We start from the raw sequence: 21,495 nt of genomic DNA, 5'->3' as shown, positions 1-21,495 counted from the left end.
ACGTGACGTCCTTACGCGCAGTACGCAAGCTGTTCCCGCAGGAAAAGCCTCCCAATGGTGAAGTACCCCGCCTGTTCCCGCAGCTGCGGATACAAGCCATCAGGGAAGGCTACTTGCGCAGCAAGGCTACACGCACAAGGCACTTAACTCTTAAATAATTCAGTAATGTCACCTGAAGAAGGAGTGAGCAAGTCGGGAATACTCCCGCACAAAGTCGGGAAAACTCCCACCCAAATGGGCCAGTCCGTACGATACTGGAGGATCTTTTGTATTGTACCTGACGAGGTATGGACAAAAGATCTGACCAAAGATACGAAAGCTCACTGACAACAGTATGACGAGCAGCACGCTCTTGTACTGTGTCACTATCAGCCGCTGCCTACTCACCAACCTGTCGGAGGACGTGCATAGCCTGCAGTTGGTGGAACAGGAATAGTACACAGCCGGCCTGGTCACTATCAGCCGCTGCCTACCCACCAACCACTAGCATGGCATGTGCGTAGCCCACAATTGGAAGAACAGAAATACTATTCAGCCGGCTGTACCTTCTTGGAAACCTACCTTCGGCTATAAATACTCCAACACCTTGGAATGGTATGGACACATTACATTACCTTATCACATCTTATCTTCTCTAGCAATCTCTTAATATACACTTATATTCAAGAGCAATCTAGTCTGATTCTCACGTTGGAGGGTGGTCACAAGGAGGTACCCCCCCCCCTTCTCAGTGACGAGCTCACGGTGTCTGTTTTGCAGGTCACCAGAAGAACCATCTTTGCCGGACATAACCCCTCGTGGGAAACATCTATTTAACCCCCAGATTATCCGTAATCTGCCCGGGGTCGATTAGTGTTTCTTCATTGGCGCCATCCGTGCATAAAAGCTAGAACTAATTCCCAGTTTTTTCAAAACCTCCGAAAAGATGGTTAACGTTACTCAGGTCCCCAGGCCAGGGAGTGACCAAGAAACCCCGGTAACCACAACCCCAGCAACTGGGGGGAACACCGGCGAATACACACATTTTACGAACACTACCCCGGTTACCCAAGTCGGGGCAAGTGCAGTAAATTTTACGAACACTACCCCGGTTACCCGAGCCGGGGCAAGTGCAGTAAACAATCCTCCCCTGGGATTCATTGATACCCAGGTGGAAAGACAACAGACGAGGCCCCCCCGCCAAACACTTGAACAAGTTAAAGCGTGGGCGGAAAAACGTCAAAGGGAATTCCATGCTGAGTTGGATGAACGCTTACGTTCACTCCAACAGGCTGACGAATTCGGAAGCACTCGACAACAGCTCAACATGAGCAATGAGTGCGAGTACTTGGACGATGATTCGGAGGAATCCGACACCGACGTAAACCCTCGCCATAGGGCGAAAGGGAAGCGTAAGGACACGGACTTCCAACCGAGAAGGAATTTAGGAGAAAATTTCAAACCAAAAAACACGGGTAGAAACCCACGTGACTTCTCCAAAGCTTTTAGACCAACTGTTGCAAATTCGGGAACGTCCAAGTTTGCAAGGGACATTGCGGAAGCAATCGCCTCGAAGAGTGCCAAGCAGATGCCCAACATCGGCACTTATGATGGTATATCCGACCCAGACGATCATTTGAACAGATTCATAGCGGGGGCAACCGTCAGCAACTGGACGGAACCCACGTGGTATTATATGTTCCAGATGACGCTAGTTGGAGCGGCTAGAGCGTGGTTTGACCGTCTACCGGTCCACCACATCTATGATTGGGCAGACTTCCAACAGAAGTTTAGCCAACACTTCAGCCAACAAAGAAAGTATACCGAAGAGCAATGGACAATCCTCAATTGCATTCGAGAGGAAGATGAATCTTTGCTAGACTTCATCACTCGCTTCAACTCAAAGAAGCTAAGTCTGGGTAGTATTAGCGAAGATCTTGTTCGCGCTGCTTTCATCCAGGGCACAAAAGACCCAGAGCTCATCCGCACCTTAACGGGTAAAGATGGCATGCCATCCACATGGGATGCCAACATGACAGCAGCTAAACGCTTCGCGGAAACGGAAAAGCAACTGGGTAGAGATCTTCCCCAGAGCACAAACCTCTACACCCAGAAAACAAGAGAAAACAATGTCCTTACCGCCCGACTAAACAAAAAGAGGAAGCTAGGCATTTGGCAGACAAGGGTAAACTTTGACACCTCATCCGGCTCGCACCCTCGGTTAGGCGGAAAGGATAACATGCCTTCGTCAAACCGGAACTCCAGATGGACGCCACTCACCAAAAGAGTCACCGAGATATTCGACACCGAGAGACTCCCATGGCCAAAGGCTCCAATAATCCGAGAGCGTCACAACGCTGATCAGAGCAAATTCTGTGACTTCCACAGGACAAGAGGCCACAACACCGAGGAATGCGTAGACTTGAAGGACATCGTCGAAGCATTTTTCAGAGATGGGACGCTCACGCACCTCGTGGCGTAATGAACACTGAGCAGGCTAATGCGTGTAGAACCCCAGTTGGGGAAAACACGAATAAAACTGCAGCTTCAATGTCGGAGACTACATACTGCGTAAACAACGAGATTCCGAACCAAGTGCATATCGGCTCGAAAGGCTCGATGACACTCCCAAGAACATGGAAGGGAGCTCAATTACACAGTCTGCATGTAGATCAATTCCAAACTTGTAAAAGAAAAGGCCCAGAGCCACTTCTAATGGAAATGATTCTCCTTATCACATTGACGATGATGGTCTTACATTTATACTTAATGAACTTTCCACACTGATATACCGGTCTTCACCGCATAGATAAGTGGGAAAACAAGTCGTTGCATGTGGAAGGCGGCAAAACCCGCATAAACACAAAACGAAAAATTTCTAAAGAAAATATAAGGAAAGCCTTCACGCAGGTCAGTCATAGGTAAAGTTTGATCATCCTACTAAATGAAAGTGCCGGTCCTAACCGCACAAATCATGATAAGAGGACATCGAACTAACCTATTGACAACCGCGCGTCGAACGGTTAATTTATTCAAAACACTGATATGCCGGTTTTCATCGCATAAATAAGTATGAAGAAATCGTTGCGTGTGGAAAGCGGCAAAACCCGCATAAACACAAAAAACGGCAAACCTTCACGCAGGTCAGTCATAGGTGAAGTTCGGTCATCCCACTAAATGAAAGTGCCGAGCCTAACCGCACAAATCATGATAGAGGAAACTAACTTTAACCTATTGACAACCGCGCGTCGAATGGTTAACTTATTCAGAACACTTAGAAAATATCTTCAAGGAAAAAATGAGGAAAACCTCCACGCAGGTCAGATATAGGTAAAGTTTAGCCATCCTACTAAGTGCAAGTGACGGTCTTACCCGCACAATCACGAAAGAGGAAGCAAAACTTTAACCTATTATCTGCCACGTTGATAGGTTAACTTATTCAAAGTACTTAAGAAATTGCTAAGTTAAACTAAAGTATGCACAAGCGAATCATATATTGTTTATGCGGCAAAACAAGTGCCAAATTAAACTATAATATGCATGAGCAAGTCGTATAACGTTTATAAAGCAAGAGTGACGGTCCTACCCGCACAAAAAATTTACATTCCATAAAAATTCAAGTATTACAAGAATGGCCGGGTATCTACCCGCCTACAAGAGTGTAAATCTATACAAAAACATAAACCTATCCTAACAGTGGGAAGGGATCTAAAGGTTCAAGCTTCAGGACCACTTCCTCCAAACCCACTTGTACCCGCACCATCAGTTGGCTGTGGCGGTTCAAGGAAGGTCTTGAGAATGGTTAACCCATCATCAGCAGCAGCAACTTCGTTCACCTTCTCCACCACTGGATGCGGGAAGGCAGCATACAAGTTCACTGCTTGGTCATAAGCATCTTCAGTATCCACATCATATAAAGGGAAGTTGGAAGGCGGGATGCCCTTCTCAACGAACCCTAGACCATGCAGGAAGCCAGCCTTTTCCCCATCCTCATGAGAAGCGTTGAGGGCTGCGCTCATGGCATCGTCATATGATGTGTCCCTGAAGACCCGATGCACAACCTACAAAACAAAAAAAAAAAGTATCAAAACCTTTTCTAAGTATAAAGAAAAGCGTGAAGACATTATGAAGCTAAGCTTACCTGCGACAACGCTTCTCGTAGAAGCCATTCCTTGGTAACCAGAGCCTCCTGGAGGGCATCTTGAGCTTGGTTACAGGCACGTTCGGCTTCACTTTTGTTAAGGTTGGCAAGCAACACTTTCTTAGCAGCAGCCTCTTCAACGCCCTTTAGCTTACGCTCAGTATGGTCAAGCATACCCCTCTGGTCCAAGATTTCTTGAAGCTTCTTGGCGTCTTCCATTGCCAAGGCGTCATGAGCCTGCTGGAGACTCTCTAATTTGGCTTTGAGCTCCTCATTCTCGGTGCGTAGAGGCTCAGCAACAGCTTCAGCCCTGGTGGCCCTCTCAGTTGTGTTCCGAGCGGTTTCCTTAGCCAACCGAAGCTGTTCGTTAACAGCTTGGGCAGCCTTGGAACGGGCCTCGAGACGGGCCTGAACTTCAACCTCAAGGGCCTTGAAGGCCTTCTCCTTCTCCGCAGCAACGGCGGAGAGCCTCCTGTTCTCCTCCCGGACAGCCCGCGCCTGAGCTACTTCTTGGATACGAGCTGCTTTTAACTTGTCGTTTTCACGACAAAGCAGCTCGACGCGCGGCTGCATCCGGGCGAGAAGAATTCGAAGCTCGTTCGTCAGCCTACCCTCCTGGTAGCTTGACATAGCTTCTCCCTGTGCACCACTAGGGGCGGCGTGGCGTGCCCACTCGACGCAATCCACAGCCGTCCGAAGGGTGGTTCCCCGGCGGATGTTCCACCGCGGAACAAACACCTCATTCAAATCCGACACTGCAAAAAACAAAAAGCAGTTAGGAAATGATAAAAAAAAAAAAACATAACAGGCCAAAATAACCCTACGCACCTGTATGGTCGACGACAGGCCTGTAGCCGCCAAACCCATCACCCGAACCTAACGGATATCCATCCAAGAGGTCAGGCAGATGGGAAGGAGGCAGAGATTGGCTAGACGCCCCAACCCCAAACATACCTGCTGAACCGGCCGGGAGCGAGGTGGTCGCCGGTGCCGGAGGCACGGTTGAAGCCGCCGTCGTAGGAACCAACGGAGGTGAACTCACCGGAAGTGAACTCACAACCGTGGTCGCCGCTGCGGAAGAGCCCGCAGAAAAACTCACCGCCGGCTCAGTGAAGGAATCAGTGAATATGGCACTGACAGCCGGCGGAGACGACGTCACAGTTGGAACAGTTGCCTCAACCGAGTGAGCAACTGAACCAACACTTGAAGCAGGCGCAGCCGCCTGGGTCATCGCCTCGGGTAGGTTGACCAAACCTACCGTCATGGGTCCAGAGCTGCTCCTCCCCGCATCACTTTGGAATGCAGTTGCATCCACGCCTGCATGAAGACAAGATATTAAAAACAAATGGCGGAAAGGTATGCAGTTAAAGTAAAAGAAGTTTATACTTACGAGTCTTCTTAAGCTTGAAGGATCGGATAGGCGGGGACGAACCCGATGGAGCCGGCCTCTTCACGCCGGTCACCGTCGTTGTCCTGGGCTGCTCGGAGGTGACGGCTGTATCGACCTCCGGAACAGTGGTCTCAACACCACCAGGGTTCCCCGCCGCCTCCTCGCTTTCGGTCTCTGACTCAGACCGATTCACCGGATCGGCACTGGAGGCAACCTTCGCCTTGCCCTTCCCGCCGGCAGCCTTCTTCTTCCTAGCCAAGAAAGGACCATCTGCGGATTCCTCATCAGAAGATGACAAAATTAGAGGAATTCCCGCAGAGGTTTGAGCATTGAGAGGGCGAGGGTCAAAAAGTTCTTTACCTGGCCGCCTGGCGCTCAGGATCTCGTGGCCTGGCGGGTAGACCTCCACGAACCGATCCGCCGTTTGCTCAAAGATGGGCAACTCGTTCTCATCTAGAGCACGAGTACCCATCCGAGCGGGACCATCACTCTCCCGCGGCTGCAGGAGAGACTGTAAGTCGTTTCCCTCTGAAAACAAAAAGAAAAAACGGTTAGAACAAAAACCCTAAATTAACGGATAATATGAAGCATACCGTAAGGGACAGAGTTCAAACCGTATTCGAGGACGATGGGAATCTGTGACGCCTCCTTCCACACCCGGCTCATCCCGAGCATCACCATCCCGGACTCCGCAAAGCGGTAAACCGGAGACTGGATCCGGGAAACCTTGGAGAACCATTCCGCCTCCTGGTAATTGGAGGCGTGAAGGTTCGGGAGAGCTCTCCCGTTCTTGAACGTCATCGCTATGGGGACGACGCGAGCGGAGATATAGAAGAACTCCCGCTTCCAAGATCGAACACTGCGCTCGGTAGCGCAGATCTTCAAACCCTTGATCCGATTGACCAAGGAATACCACCCCTGGATGCACCTCCAGGAATAGAAGGTCATCAGGCGGTCAACATGGGGCTCCACACCCAGAATGAGACACACCCACTCGAAATGGCGGATCTTGGCGATGGCCATTGGGTGTACCTCAGTCAGATGCACACCGTGTCTCTCCAGAACACGGTATACAAACTTCGTCAATGGGAACCTGAGATTCCCATAGACGAAGAATGCAGCGTACACCCCTATCTTGCCCTTGGGGGCATCGTACACCGTCTGATGAGATGCCGGAAACTCAGGCTCGAAAGGCTCGAGCATGAACTTCCTAACGACGTACTGATAGAGGTCGATCGGAAGAGCACACTGGCACTCGCCAGCAGTACTCTTGTCATCCTTGTCCGACGTGGACGACGGATTCTCGAGGTATACATCGGACTCCTCGACAGTAACATCAGGATCATGAGAAGACATGTTTGGGATGTAAACAAGAACGATTTCAGGAGAATGCTCGACAGAAAAGTTAGAGTATTCGCCGGAAATCGTTTAGAAGAAGAAGAGAGGTGAAACTGTGAGTTGAGATGCAACCTCTCCTCTCTTTATATACTCATCGCAATGAATGCGATGAATTTAATGCGGAAGAGAGAGGAAAACGCTGGTGCAATGAAACTATGACACGTGGAAAAAGCAAGCTGGCAACAGCTGTTGACAGGACGCGTGCCGTAAACTTCGCGGCCACGCGCCCGAAAACTCGCGCTCACGCGCCTGAAAAAGCGTCTGGAATGACCATATACTGTCACGTCGTCATAACTTCCTGCACGTCCTGACACTGTCAGAAGAAACCGTCGGACGACGTTTCAACAGTTTGGACTGTTCTTATCCTTTCACCAACTCTTCGAATTTCAAAAAGATTCAAAAAGATTCAAAAGTAAGCGGGACTATACCCCTTACCTTGGCAACCAAGTAGCTATAAGACAGGTGCGAGTACAGTGTTAAGGCAAAACCCTTCACATACTTAGCACCTGCAGGGAATTGAAGCCAAGAATACCTCGGCAACCAAGTAACTATAAGACGGGTGCGGGTACAGTGTCAAGGCAAAACCCTTCACATACTTGGCACCCGCAGGGAATTGAAGCCAGGAATACCTTGGAAGTAAAGTAACTATAAGACGAGTGCGGGTACAGTGTCAAGGCGAAACCCTTCACATACCTAGCACTCCGCAGGGAATTGAAACCAAGAAGGATCTTCTGGGCCATGCTTGCGGAAACGGGAATAACATCCTCGCATAGCGGGAACGTCGAGAACTAGATTGTTTGAAGCTCCAAGATGGAATTGGTTGTTTAACATAATTGATCACTATGTTCAAAACTACCAAAACCTCATGAAGAATCTACACAAGTGGAACTCAACGCTCCTGACTTGCGAGGAGGTTACAGACCTACCCGCATCATACCCAAGGATCAAGCAGAAAAGTCGGGAATTTCTGCACGTGACATTAGGACTTCCGCGGGAAGAATCCCCATGGAAAACCTTAAAACTAAACCCTTTTCAAAACCCTTTGCTTAAGTCCAAAAGTTCACCTCACTTATTAACAATTCATGAGAAGAACATTGGACTGGGGGGACTTGAAGAGGTAGGTCCCAGCAGAGCCCAGTTGGACCCGCAAGACTCACCTCAAAGAGGGACGTCTGCGCAGTTGAACCCGCAAGACTCACCTTCAACAGGGACGTCTGCGCAAAGGCTAAACTCGCAACTCACCTTGAAGAGGGACGTCTGCGCAGAAACCAACTGGATCCGCAGGACCCACCATGCTCAGAGACGTGACGTCCTTACGCGCAGTACGCAAGCTGTTCCCGCAGGAAAAGCCTCCCAATGGTGAAGTACCCCGCCTGTTCCCGCAGCTGCGGATACAAGCCATCAGGGAAGGCTACTTGCACAGCAAGGCTACACGCACAAGGCACTTAACTCTTAAATAATTCAGTAATGTCACCTGAAGAAGGAGTGAGCAAGCCGGGAATACTCCCGCACAAAGCCGGGAAAACTCCCGCCCAAATGGGCCAATCCGTACGATACTGGAGGATCTTTTGTATTGTACCTGACGAGGTATGGACAAAAGATCTGACCAAAGATACGACAGCTCACTGACAACAGTATGACGAGCAGCACGCTCTTGTACTGTGTCACTATCAGCCGCTGCCTACTCACCAACCTGTCGGAGGACGTGCATAGCCTGCAGTTGGTGGAACAGGAATAGTACACAGCCGGCCTGGTCACTATCAGCCGCTGCCTACCCACCAACCACTAGCATGGCATGTGCGTAGCCCACGGTTGGCAGAACAGGAATACTATTCAGCCGGCTGTACCTTCTTGGAAACCTACCTTCGGCTATAAATACTCCAACACCTTGGAATGGTATGGACACATTACATTACCTTATCACATCTTATCTTCTCTAGCAATCTCTTAATATACACTTATATTCAAGAGCAATCTAGTCTGATTCTCACGCCGGAGGGTGGTCACAAGGAGGTACCCCCCCCCCCCCTTCTCAGTGACGAGCTCACGGTGTCTGTTTTGTAGGTCACCAGAAGAACCATCTTTGCCGGACATAACCCCTCGTGGGAAACATCTATTTAACCCCCAGATTATCCGTAATCTGCCCGGGGTCGATTAGTGTTTCTTCAGTATCCTAATGACCCGGCCAAATGAAAATTAGTTTCATCCATAACCCAGTTAATTGAACAATTAATTGCAGTTCTAATCATCTTTATCCAACGGAGAAACTGATGTGTTTTTATTTAATATTTAGTGTCTTTAAATAAAGTTGTTTAAAGAGAGAATAGTAGTCGAGTATTATGATATGGTTTATTCATATAATTAGAGACTTGCCATTTTGAATTGGTTATATCAGAGTTTTTACCTTTCTCGAATTGGGTTATTATCATTTCAATTTCAGTTTGTAATTTCGGTTCCTATCAAAAGATGAGACAGCCATGGGAGAATTTTAGAGTGATCTTTGATTGTAAATCTCCTTACCAAATGAGGACCAGTTCTACAATTAATAAACCAATTTACAATACAAGTACTTAAAAATGAATCAATTAGATCATTCACATCGTATCCATTATTTTTTGGTAAGAGGGGTTTAGGGTGTTGTACGAGAAGAGAAAAAATACACTGATTTTTCTGCATATTTGAAAAGCTATTGTTTATTCCCTATAATTTTTTTAATATTTGTTGAATATGGTTGTTAGTGGAGTAAATAGAAAAGATAATAATAAAGGTATCACTAGTACAGAAGAACCCTAAAGATACGGTGATTTTGGCTAAAAGGTGCGAGCCAAGGCCCGCACTTTATACCGTGGCATCTTTTACTAAAATGGAACCCCACCTTCTATTCTTTTAAATTTGAACCGCATCTTCTGCTTGCACCAAATCAATTAAATATGAACCTCCTAATATGCACCTTTCTTATATGAACCTGCTTGTATCAAAAGATGCTGCTTTGTTGACCGCATCTTCTGCTTCTTTTGATTTTTTTTTATTTTCAGAAAACAAATAATATTATATATATAACCTAATCTAAATTTGCAGAAAACCATAAATCCAGTATAAATTTCAATAAAACCCAAAGAGAATTGTACCACAAATATACATATGTTTAAAATTAAAATTAATACACAAAACCTTTTAGAACCTAAATCTTCATTCTTACAACCCGAACCAACTTCTTCATTCCTGCTACACGAACCGATGTCTTTTTTGTCGCAACCCGGCCCGTAAAATCATCTAACAAAACATAACGCTACATTAATAAAATGAAGCTTAAAAATATATGCAAGTGTGTTCATTAAGAAAATGAATGTATCCTTGTTCGTTTATTTTCGTTCATTAACAATATTAAACAAACGGTTCACGGTCGTAAACAAACAAACATTAATGAGTTAAACATGTCAGCTACATATTATAGTTTATTTGCAAGTAGGCTGGTCGTTTGCTTGTCAAGGGTATTTCTGGTATTAGGCAATTTTGGGTCACAAGCTTTAAATGTTATTGCAAATTGAACAAAAAAAATAATTTTTTTACGGTTTTTCTCACAAGTCAAACCGCAAGTTGTAGCACAAAATATCATTTAGAAACAAATTTTGTTAATGGGTCATAATCTAAGCAGATTTGGTACATGTCTACATTAGCAGAATATTAACATGTTGGCTTCAAAGGGTGTTTTAGTTACTATCTTTGACGATTTTAGTCAAACTACAATTTATCATTTAGGCATGGCCCGTTAGATATAAACAAACATTAAAATGGTAGATTACAGGAAAAACTTGAGATGCCTCAACAGTCCATCTCTCAAACATGGGTACATCCCGAGTAATATATATTTGACCCGATCACGGCTCAACATTCAACGGGCCTCTTCACCACGGGATTTTAAAACCTGAGTAATATATTTGACCCGCCAGAATGATGATCACGCCACACGGGCCTCTCCACCACGGGATTTGAACACCCGAGTTATATATTTGACCCGAACGTGATCACCATGCACACACACATCAATATGCCTACTCACATCATTCTTAGTCACGAGGAACTAAATATCATCGCATAACCGTAGGCTATAAGGTAACACATACTCATACATACATACATACCTCCATACATACATACATACATACATACATACATATATATATATATATATATATATATAAACATCCCAACGTGAACCAAGTAAATAGGTCTACTCGTATTCAATTTCTACCAAGTCTATTAACATCCTCGAGTCTAGACCATCAATAATGTATGTAACCTTAAAGGATACAAGACCATAAACAAGTCTAAAATATCCTAGAGCATGTAAAATAATTCAAATATAACTTTCAAAATGCACAATCACGAGTTAGACCGTGTAATACCATTCAAATAGTTGTAACGGGTAAAATCGTATAAAATTGGATTTCGGTGTGTATGCTAGCCCAAAACGTAAAAAGAGTAAAAAGGGCATCATGAACTCACCTGAGGTCAACCAAACACCAATAACGAGCTAAGGACTCCCTAAGTACTCACTCACAAGCAAGGGCCTGTAAATTGCACGCAACGCATCACTAAACTGGACCGTAAAAACACTCTTGCCTAATGGGCCGTTCAAGCCCAACACTTTGGCCCAAGGCCCAACACCTTGGCCCAAGGCCTAACACTTGGCCCAAGGGCCAACCACTTAGCCCAAGGCCCAACAACTTGGGCCGAGGCCCAACCCAAACCCAATTACATTACCTCAGCCCCTAAAACCTCAACTAACCAAATCCACTCTACGATTATGGCGGGGGCTAACCATGATGCACAACTCACCCGCCGGTAATCAAATCGAGTCGAATACGCGCGTAATAAATCTTAAAACAAATTGTCAAACGAATCAGCCCCAAAGGGACCAAATTCCCATCTTAACCTTTTCTTACATCATAATTATGTCACCTGAGTTGATAGGGTTGACGGTTCCTTTTTACAACTTTCAATTTAACATTTAAACGAAAATTCGCGCACCGCCGACTCGATTGACCAATCACCAACCAAAACAGCCCCGAGTATCAAAATTTTAATTTTCCTACAGCCCTTAAACCCCCCTAGGGCTGTACAAACTAATTCGGTCGGTCATCCGATCGATTAACGCATCAAACTCAACAATTGCCAATCCTACACCCGATAAACCATAGTTTTCGAACTAAAATCGATTGACCGACCTAAACACCTCCATTGGCCATGAAATTTTGGTATGTTGTAAGTGACATACCTAGGAAGTTTGTGGTGCAAAAACCTTAGCCAAAACAGCCCCGAAACTGCCCAATTGGACAGCCACCTGACAAGCCTAAAAACAACCGAATTTCGACGAATAAACACGCCATAAGGATGAATTAAGGTGAAAAAGATGTATACATATAATACCGACCTGTAATTGAAGTTTGGATGGCCGGAACGAGCTGGTCTTGAACGAAAATCGAGAAGAGAGGGGGAGGGAGGGCGCCGATCGGACCTGCTAGGTTTAGGGTTTTATTATTTTTTTTTATTATAATATAATAATAATACATCCTAGCCCCTCCACTTTACTAATGATCGAATTTGTAAGAAAAGTTAAGTGAGAAACGTTTACGAGGGTGGCCAGGAGCTCTCGGAAGAATGCCGGGTCAAGCCTGAAGGTGAACACAATGCTACTAGATTAACCCTTTTTATCAGAAATTTATGGACGTTACAATTTAAGGTTTTTAAGGTTTAAATAGGCAAATCCCAAAGGCTTTTTAGGAACATAATCATCCTTAAGTCCATTAGCCTCTCTTAACCTTATCCATTTTCAATATTTAATTGATTTAAATGACGTCATATAACACGATAACTAAAACAACTCGCGATATTTTATTTATTTATTTATTATCGAAACTAGGACGTTACATATTTGGGTTGAAATACCCAAGTTCGGGTTGACCCGAATAACCCGAAGTATAATACATCGATGCATGCATCCCTAAATTTTATAGGGTAGTTTAGCGCTAAAGTAACATAGTGGCCTTATGTATTCTTGTTTGGCTGTTCTCTAGACTCCAATTAATATTGGATCTATAAAGCATGTTGAGAATGTATTTTCCATTCAAAAACTTAAATAGTGTAGTATTTAAACCAATATGTATTGAGCATGTTTCTTCAATCTACACAAGTATTGATCCACATGTTACAACACTCATACATCCCATCTAATGTATGTTTGTATGATAAATTTTATGTTTTGCTAAAGAATATATGTTATTGTTGAATATGAGCGTATATTACGGTTTTATAACGACTTGGAATATGGTTTTTTAATTTATGATATTGTTAAAGGTGGATAATTTTTTTTAAACCCGAAACGCGACCCGAATTTTCTCGACCCGTTCAACCCGAAACCCAAACAAACCGAACTTATTTGGGTCGGTTTTTGGGTAAATTTATTTGACCTCAAACCCAAACAACCCGAAATCCAAATAAATAAACCGAAGAACACTCCTACCTTAATTCATTCGATTTATGACAAAAATAAGCGATTTGGATACTAAAAACGAATTAGGAATGGAAATCAAGAGATGGATCTATGCAGACCTCTCCCCGCGCCACGCGGCCACAAGGAGGGCCGCCGTCGCGCGGCGCTCTGGCCACCATGAGGTAGAAAATTCAATTTTGAAGATTTAGGTCCTTGTAGTTTGTTAATTGGGCATTTAAGGAACCTTTGATGAATAAAATAAGAAACGAACAACATATAAAGTATGAAGGGTATAAAATGAACATAAGAAACTTAAATACTTATAAATATTTATTTTTATTAATAATAAAGATCTAAAATGTTCCAGTGTCTGATTAAACGTAAACGAATATGAGTTCAAAAAATCCGAGATGTTACATCCACCTTATCTACTTATAAATAATCAATCAATCAATCAATCAATCATGCCCAGTAAAATCCCACCGACAGCAAAGCTATAAGTAGGGTCAGGGGAGGGTGGGATGTAGGCACACCGTACCTCTATCCAAAGGAATAAAGAGGTGGCTTCCAGAGAGACCCTCGGCTCTAAGTACATGTGTATGAAGCAAAATAAAGGAAATCAAAGTTTAACAGTTATATAAAAACTACTACTAATTATAATAATATTAATAATAAGATCACAGTTTAACAGCTATATAAAAGCTAATAATAATTATAATAATAATAATAATATATGTAAGGGAAATACCATTATGGTATGTGACCTAAATAAGTTAAGTCTAAGCCCTAAGGTATACAATTCTCTTTAAAAATCCTTAACTTATAAATAAATATATTTAATAAAAACTCTAGAGGATGTATATTAAGCTTTCAGAACTAATTGCATAGAAGACATCTATTTTGGATTATAGCGGTTTCATAATAAAGAAAAGAAAAAATTAAAAAAGAACCGCACCTTTTGCTTCCATTTTTATTTAAAATTTAAACCTGCCTTTTTAAACGCACCTTATGCTTCCATTTATATTTAAAATTTAATTACTCTCAGAGGGTGCGTTTGATGTATGGAACTGCACCTTTTGGTTTTTTGACATCGCACCCTTTGATCACTTTGTAGTAGTGTATAAAAAGGTTTTATTTAATTGAATAGGAGAGAGATTATGTAATGATTTTTAGTGTAATTTTAAATTTTAAGATAAAGAAATGATAAGAATGTTTTGACAAGTGAGAACTTTTATGAAAAAAGTAATATATATTTATAAATTGCATAACAGCTAGTAGCTAACTATTAGCCCATTTCATACCTACAGCCTTCTTTAAACGTTTGTTCTCATTTTCTAGTTTTTATCGATGTTTGATTCTTCTTACAAGTACACAAGCTCTTTCTATCTTTTCTTCCTTTTCTTTTTTCTCTAAAATTTCTAATGTTTTTTTCTTCCTCTATATTAAGAGGCCTATTAAAAATACTAATGAAAGCCTAAAATAAATAATAGTAAAAGAAAAAACAACGCATTTTATATAGGTGTTGAGTGGGGCGCCCTTCCCAGATGCATCGCATTTCAACGAAATTGAAGTATATTATTGTTATTACATCTATCGAACTTAGTCTTTACAGTACGGCCTCGCATTGTTGATGTCCCAGCCATCGTTGTTATTACCCGCACCTCATACACCACCCTTGTCTCTGTCACCTACACCGTCAGCTCCCATGACGTAGGTCATCACAACCATCGTTTCTGCCAGCAAGACCATCACGTAGTAGTGGTGTATGTGACAATGTTGGAAATGAGGTCGCGACAATAGTCCTGGCGACTGTGAAGGTGATGGCATCGAGATGTTGATCTTCCTGGTCATTGTAATGGCAACGACGCTAATAAAAAAAGAACAAGATATTAAAATTTTATTAATTTTTCAACCAAAGAAAATTTTTTTGAATCGTATTTTAATTCTAGCATAATTAAAAAAACAAAAACTACATTATTTTCATAATAGAAAAATGTATGTAATTAGTTTACACAAATGACCTTGACCTAAAATAAAATCAATTAAATAACAAAACTACATGCATTTGAGCATTCATATGTATTAGACCTTCAGTAGGGACTATAAAACACACACTCCTCTTCTTCATTCTTTGTTACCTTCTCTCTTTCCTCTCTCACAAGCCACCACTATGATTTCGATCATATAAATTTCTTCTGGGGTTTTGAGAAGCAGAAGCTTCGTTTCTCTCTTCAACACATGACCTGTGTCTCTAAACCATCAACTCGATCCAGATAATATTATATTAACTCCCTTCCACCTTTTCATCATTAACCAGCTCATTCATATTCATAGGAGCACGTTAAATATCTTTATTAAAACCCCTACTTTTTGTTAGTGTTCCGGTGCAATGGGTTGCACATCATCGAAAGAATCAGTATGCCGGAACTGTCAAGCTCAGTATTCTCCGGTACGGAAGAGCTATTCTTCTGTCCCGAACCCCTCTCCTCCGCGAGACTCCAGCGGCCACCACGTCGTCGCACTCACCTCCACGACGCTTGGTTACCTTCTCGTCGAATCCGACACCAAGCCCAATCAGTTTCACCAAGATTCAAAGGTCGTCCCACAGAAGAAAAGTGAAGATTTTGCAGTGGGGCTGATAGAAGCCAAGACATGGTCTAAAATGATTGATGAAAAGATTAATAAAGTTGTCCCGAAAACGCCTATATTAACACCTCCGGGTGAGCCCGAGACGATTAACACGTGGGAATTAATGGAAGGTTTGGATGATTCAAGCTCTGTTCAACCGGATCAACCTGTATTGCCATCGGTTTCAAATGCGAATGACACGTCTATAGACTCAAGTTTTGATCATATTCCAAACAAGGCTAACCTAAAGCCGGAATTGATCAAGGAAGAGCATGATCATGCAAAGAAATCGTTACAAGCCGATGAAAATGAAAACGTATCGCATAACAAAGAGAAGTTGATTTTATACTTTACAAGCTTAAGGGGAGTTAGAAAGACATATGAAGATTGTTGTCATGTTCGAGTGATACTAAAAAACTCGGGTGCTCGAGTCGATGAACGCGATGTATCTATGCACTCGGGATTCAAGGACGAACTTAAAGAGTTATTGAGTGATGCATATAATGGTGGAGGGTTGCCCAAGGTGTTTGTGGGGAAGAAATACATAGGTGGTGCTGATGAAATTAGAAGATTCCATGATGAATATCAGCTAGATAAGGTGTTAGATGGTTGTGAAATGGTGGATGATTGTGGCGGTGACGGTGGTGTTGGCGGAGGAGGATGTGAGGTCTGTGGGGATATAAGGTTTTTACCATGCGAGACATGTTCTGGTAGTTGTAAAGTTTATTACGAAGTAAACTCTGATGTTGGTGAGGATGAAGATGCTGAAGAAAGCGATTGTGGGTTTCAAAGATGTCCCGATTGCAACGAAAATGGACTCGTAAGGTGTCCTATTTGTTGTGATTAAACGTATAAATGTTTATAGTTATGTATTTAAAATTTGTTATGTATTAAATTTGGTTCTTTTTTTCTATATGTATATCGTAAATTGGAGATGTATCATGTGACTTTAATTTGTATATAACAATGAGTGCTTAAATGTTTGTTTTCTACGATAATGCATATACAAATATCTGCGTCAAGAAAATTTAATAATATAATGTTGTTAAGATAGTGTGTTCCAATTTCGGTTTAGATTTAATGTGATGTTGGCCAAAGATGAGGACAATAGGACGTGTGGTGGTAAATTTAACCTCATATTTGATTATCAAATTGTGTCTTCAATCTGGTTTTATAGTGCAAAAACTCTGTTGTATATTGGGTATACTTGTTTTTTTATTTTTAATGAAGAAAAAAAAAGCTACTCATTGGTAATTCTAAGTATATATATTTCATTTTCTTTTTTTTTCTTTTTTCTCTTACCATTCTAACTATTTTTGCTTGATGCTTTTAAATTAAAACAACAAATTAAAATACGATAATTTCCATCCATATCATTATCTAATTAGTATAATTGAAAAGTTTGGTATCACAAAAAATTTTCCTTAATATTTTTAAATATAAGACATATTTGTGGAATAAAGACATAATCTAATTCTTTGATAGTGTAGCTTGTGTGGATTGCTATAAAGGCATTTGGTTGTTACCGTAGCAACCAGAGTTTGAATCTGGTTGTTCACAACAGTGGATATTTTTTTGGTTTTGCACTCTATGTAGCAACACATAGACTTGTGTTCTAAGTTTTCTAACAAGGTTTAGAAGTCATTGTATGCGTGTATTTACTTTCACATGTTCTTATATGTGTCTCTGCTACCATTTTTCTTTTTGATTGTAGTTGCACACGCCTCCATCTACATCTTCGATTGTTTTTCCATTGCGAACGTAACTGACACCGATCGAATTTGCGCCGACTTACTGTGTAACGCTTGAGTTTTATCAACGCATGGGTTTCAACGCAGGGGTTTTACCAGTTGTCTCGGCAACGCGCCGGGTTAAAAAAACTAGTTATAACTATAGGAAAAGTTTTTTACTTTTTTTTTTGTTTTTCTTTATATTTTGAGTTATTAATTTTTTAGGGATTTTTTTTTTATTTTATAAAATTTTCTTATCCTTTTTATTTTTGTCTTTGATTGTTGAATAACTTGAACATATAACTGTATATATTATTAGGTATCATAAATATTATATTTGATTGTGAAATAAATTCCTAAATAATTTCAGATTTCATGATATACAAAATATAGATCAAATTGTATCTTAAAAGAAAAGTTAAAGTTAATTTTCATCTATAAAACTACCAGAATTAATTAGTATTATTTGACAAATGTTTAGGGAAAATAAAAGTAAAAAAATTCTGAGTATGCATTGTTTCTGTAATTAGATCATGTATCATCTAATACATATCATACTCAAAATTGTAAATTTGTTTTATCAATCTCATATTCGGTCCCATACACCTGTCATCCATATATGCAAACATCCAAAATCATGAAGGTTCCTCCATTAACTATCATAATCAATTGACACCCAACATGCACAACAACAATAACTCATTTCTAATACTTTGACCGATCGCAATAGACAAGACATGTGTTTTCCATTGTTAGTGATGAATATTGAACAAAACCGTTGTACTAACTCTGGGATCGTAGTAACTTTTCTTGATCTCAAACAAGGACATTAAGATAAGATTAATTGCTAGAAAACACATTAAAACACAATACAATCATTTTGTGCCAAAATATGTGGGTGCCTCATGTATGTACCTGCTCTCACTTGGCATTGGCATCACGTGTATCGTATCTATTCATACATTCATGATTTTATGACAGCAAAGCATGAATGATAGTTATTCAAGAATACTAGACAATGTTGATAAAGTTTTGTTATAAGACTTATAAGATAATTGATTATTTAATTACGTAACTAGGAATGTTGAATGTGTATCTCATATTAAAAATATATAATGCTTCTAGAAATTAATTTAGGAAAAAAATAAATAAAAGTTAAATAACCCGGCTAAGGATTTTTCAAACGAACGTTTCAAATCAGAATGTAAAGCTGGGGGTGGGGGGGTGTATATAATGAAGAAGAAAAAAAGGTGAATGATAATAGTAAAAAAGGAAAAAAAAGTAATAGGATAGAGTTGGGAAATGAGATCAGGGATATTTTTAGAAATTTATAACATAACATTTTTTGAAGGGTGTTTGCCTGAACTGTTGTGTATGCGTTGCCTGTTTCCGTTTTCAAAACAACCAAGGAGGTACATGACAGTCTGATTATCTCGGTGTTGCCGGGTTCCATTTAGAAACCCTAGGTGATGGTGGAGGTGAGACCGGCGCCTGTTGACCAACGATCGTTTACATGGCAGTGATAGTTCGGTGAACAAAGAGATGAAAAAGCAAACATTACACTAACATCATAAACAAAAATGTGACTATGATGATGGTTTGAATCTATATCTACGTGATAGAGGTTGTTGCTTCTTTTGTTGATGATGATACAGAACGAGTATGTTTATGGCTATGATGATAGTCTATTATATGAGCCTTCTTTTGTTATAATTTTTACATATTTTTTTACTTAATCTGTGCTTTTTATTTGGTTTACGTTGTTGGTTTGATGAGGATGAGTGTACTCTCATCCAAGAGATGGTTCGATTTCTTATCCATTTGACTTCTTTAATGCTTCGATTTGTTTGAGGTTGATGCGTGCTATCAACTTTTCGGTGTTTAGCTTTGTTTCGATTTATGATATCAGACCCTAAATTTGGTTGTGACTGATTCAAGATTGGATCAAGAATGAAACTAAAATTGGTTTTTTAGTGGCATATGGCATTTGTCTTTTGGTATTTTGTTTGGTAAGTATAACATCCGGCGCTTCTAAATAATAAATAAAAAAATAATTAAATAAATTTTATTATTTAATTACGAATGTTTAATTGACGTTAAATAAATAACAAAATAACTTAGTGGGCGGTAGGCTTAAATAGAGATGGACATAGAATAAATCATGGACTTAGTGTGTCAATAGGCCTAAGGTCCATGGGCTTATGGAGTATGAATACCCCTTAAACCCTAAAACTCAAGCCACTTTCCATTTTTACCAATAAACACTCAAAACACACACACAAATACTCTCCACCATTTCGGACCAAGATCCAAGGAAAAACCGGAGATTGTTGGTGTTCGAGCATCTCAACAAGCAAGAAATACACCAAGACTCGATTTTGTTCACTACAAAAAAAAAATAAAAAAACAGATCATTTAGTGGCACACATTTTTAATGACATTTAGCTTTTATGCCACTATTTTATGTTTTAATGGCACTCTGCCTATGCCACATTTGCTTTGCACACCCTTTTTGTGACATTTAGCATTTGATGTGCCAAACAAATTTAGGTGTTAATGATACTTTATATAGGCAACATTTGCTTTGAATACACTTATAATGGCATTTAGTATTAGTGTCATTAAAATTTAGATATTTAATAACATCTTGCGTATGCCATAATTTCTTGGAAACATATAGTGGCATTTAGCATTTAAGCCACGTAAGTTTGTGCTTTTAATGTCACTTTGTGTGTGTCATATTTTCTTGTCACACATTTTGAAAAGTGTTAGGCCCCGTTTTATATGTTTAGTCTTTTGTATTGGTTGTTTATGTTTTGGGCTTATCAAAGTCGTTTTGTATATATTGTGCCCAAGGCCACACTTGTAAACAAGCTCATTGGGCACATGATGAATATAACACTTCTCATGCATGCTCTCCTATAAATAGGGAGCATGCCATGAGAAACAAAATCTTTTAGCAAAATTCTTAACTCATCTATCTTACTTTCTCTCTAGCTCTCCCTCTCTTTCTCACATCCTCTCCACCTGAAAATAAACTCAAGATCCGAGACCAATAGGTGACTTGGTGTGATTTCCGCTAGCACTAAGTTTGGTTGATCCAAGACATGTTGTTAGATCCACCCGCGTTGGGACCTACAATTGGTATCAGAGCTTCGGCTCACTAGTTGAGGTTTTTGGATCACAATCTTGGGTTTTGATCTTGAGAAAGTAGAAGACAAAGTGTTCTTGCAAGAAAACTACAAAAATACAAAAAGAATCGGATTCAAAGTTCATAAAAATAACCTAGAAGTTGTTCTTGGTAGAAATTACAAGTTTAAAAGTTGTTAAAACTCAAGAAACAAAAACTCAAAAGTTGCTAAAAATGGACAGTTTATAATTTCGCTTCGCATGTACTGAAAAGTTGTTGTACCAAACTGAAAAGATTAGGTGGACAGATACCAAGAAAGATTGTTTCTGGAAGATTTAAGAATTTTGCTTCTCATGACCCTTTCGCTTCGCACGATGTTTCGCATCGCATAGCCTTCGCGTCGCTTGAGATTGCGTTTTGCTTCGCATCACTGTTTCGCTTCGCTTGGAACAGTTTCGCATCGCATAAACACGGTTTTGCTTCGCTTGGAACTGTTTCGCTTCGCACAGCCATTTCGCTTCGCTTCGTAATTGGTTTCGCTTCGCTTGTGTTTTTCGCTTCGTTTAGAACAACAGTTTCACTTCGCATAAGCCCGTTTCGCGGGAA

The 21,495-nt window shown here is 41.0% G+C and overlaps 1 pseudogene; it reads left to right on the top strand.

The window, feature by feature from the left end:
• Nucleotides 1–15,786: 15,786 nt before the first annotated feature.
• LOC143591319 (uncharacterized protein At5g39865 pseudogene) lies at nucleotides 15,787–16,948 on the top strand (annotated as a pseudogene).
• Nucleotides 16,949–21,495: the final 4,547 nt, after the last annotated feature.

This window comes from Bidens hawaiensis, unplaced genomic scaffold (genome assembly GCF_021521415.1).
Source record: "Bidens hawaiensis isolate Kalapana, Puna unplaced genomic scaffold, B.hawaiensis_p1.1 tig00039575_1, whole genome shotgun sequence".
Classification (NCBI taxonomy): domain Eukaryota; kingdom Viridiplantae; phylum Streptophyta; class Magnoliopsida; order Asterales; family Asteraceae; genus Bidens; species Bidens hawaiensis.
This window is presented reverse-complemented; position numbering and strand designations above follow the sequence as displayed.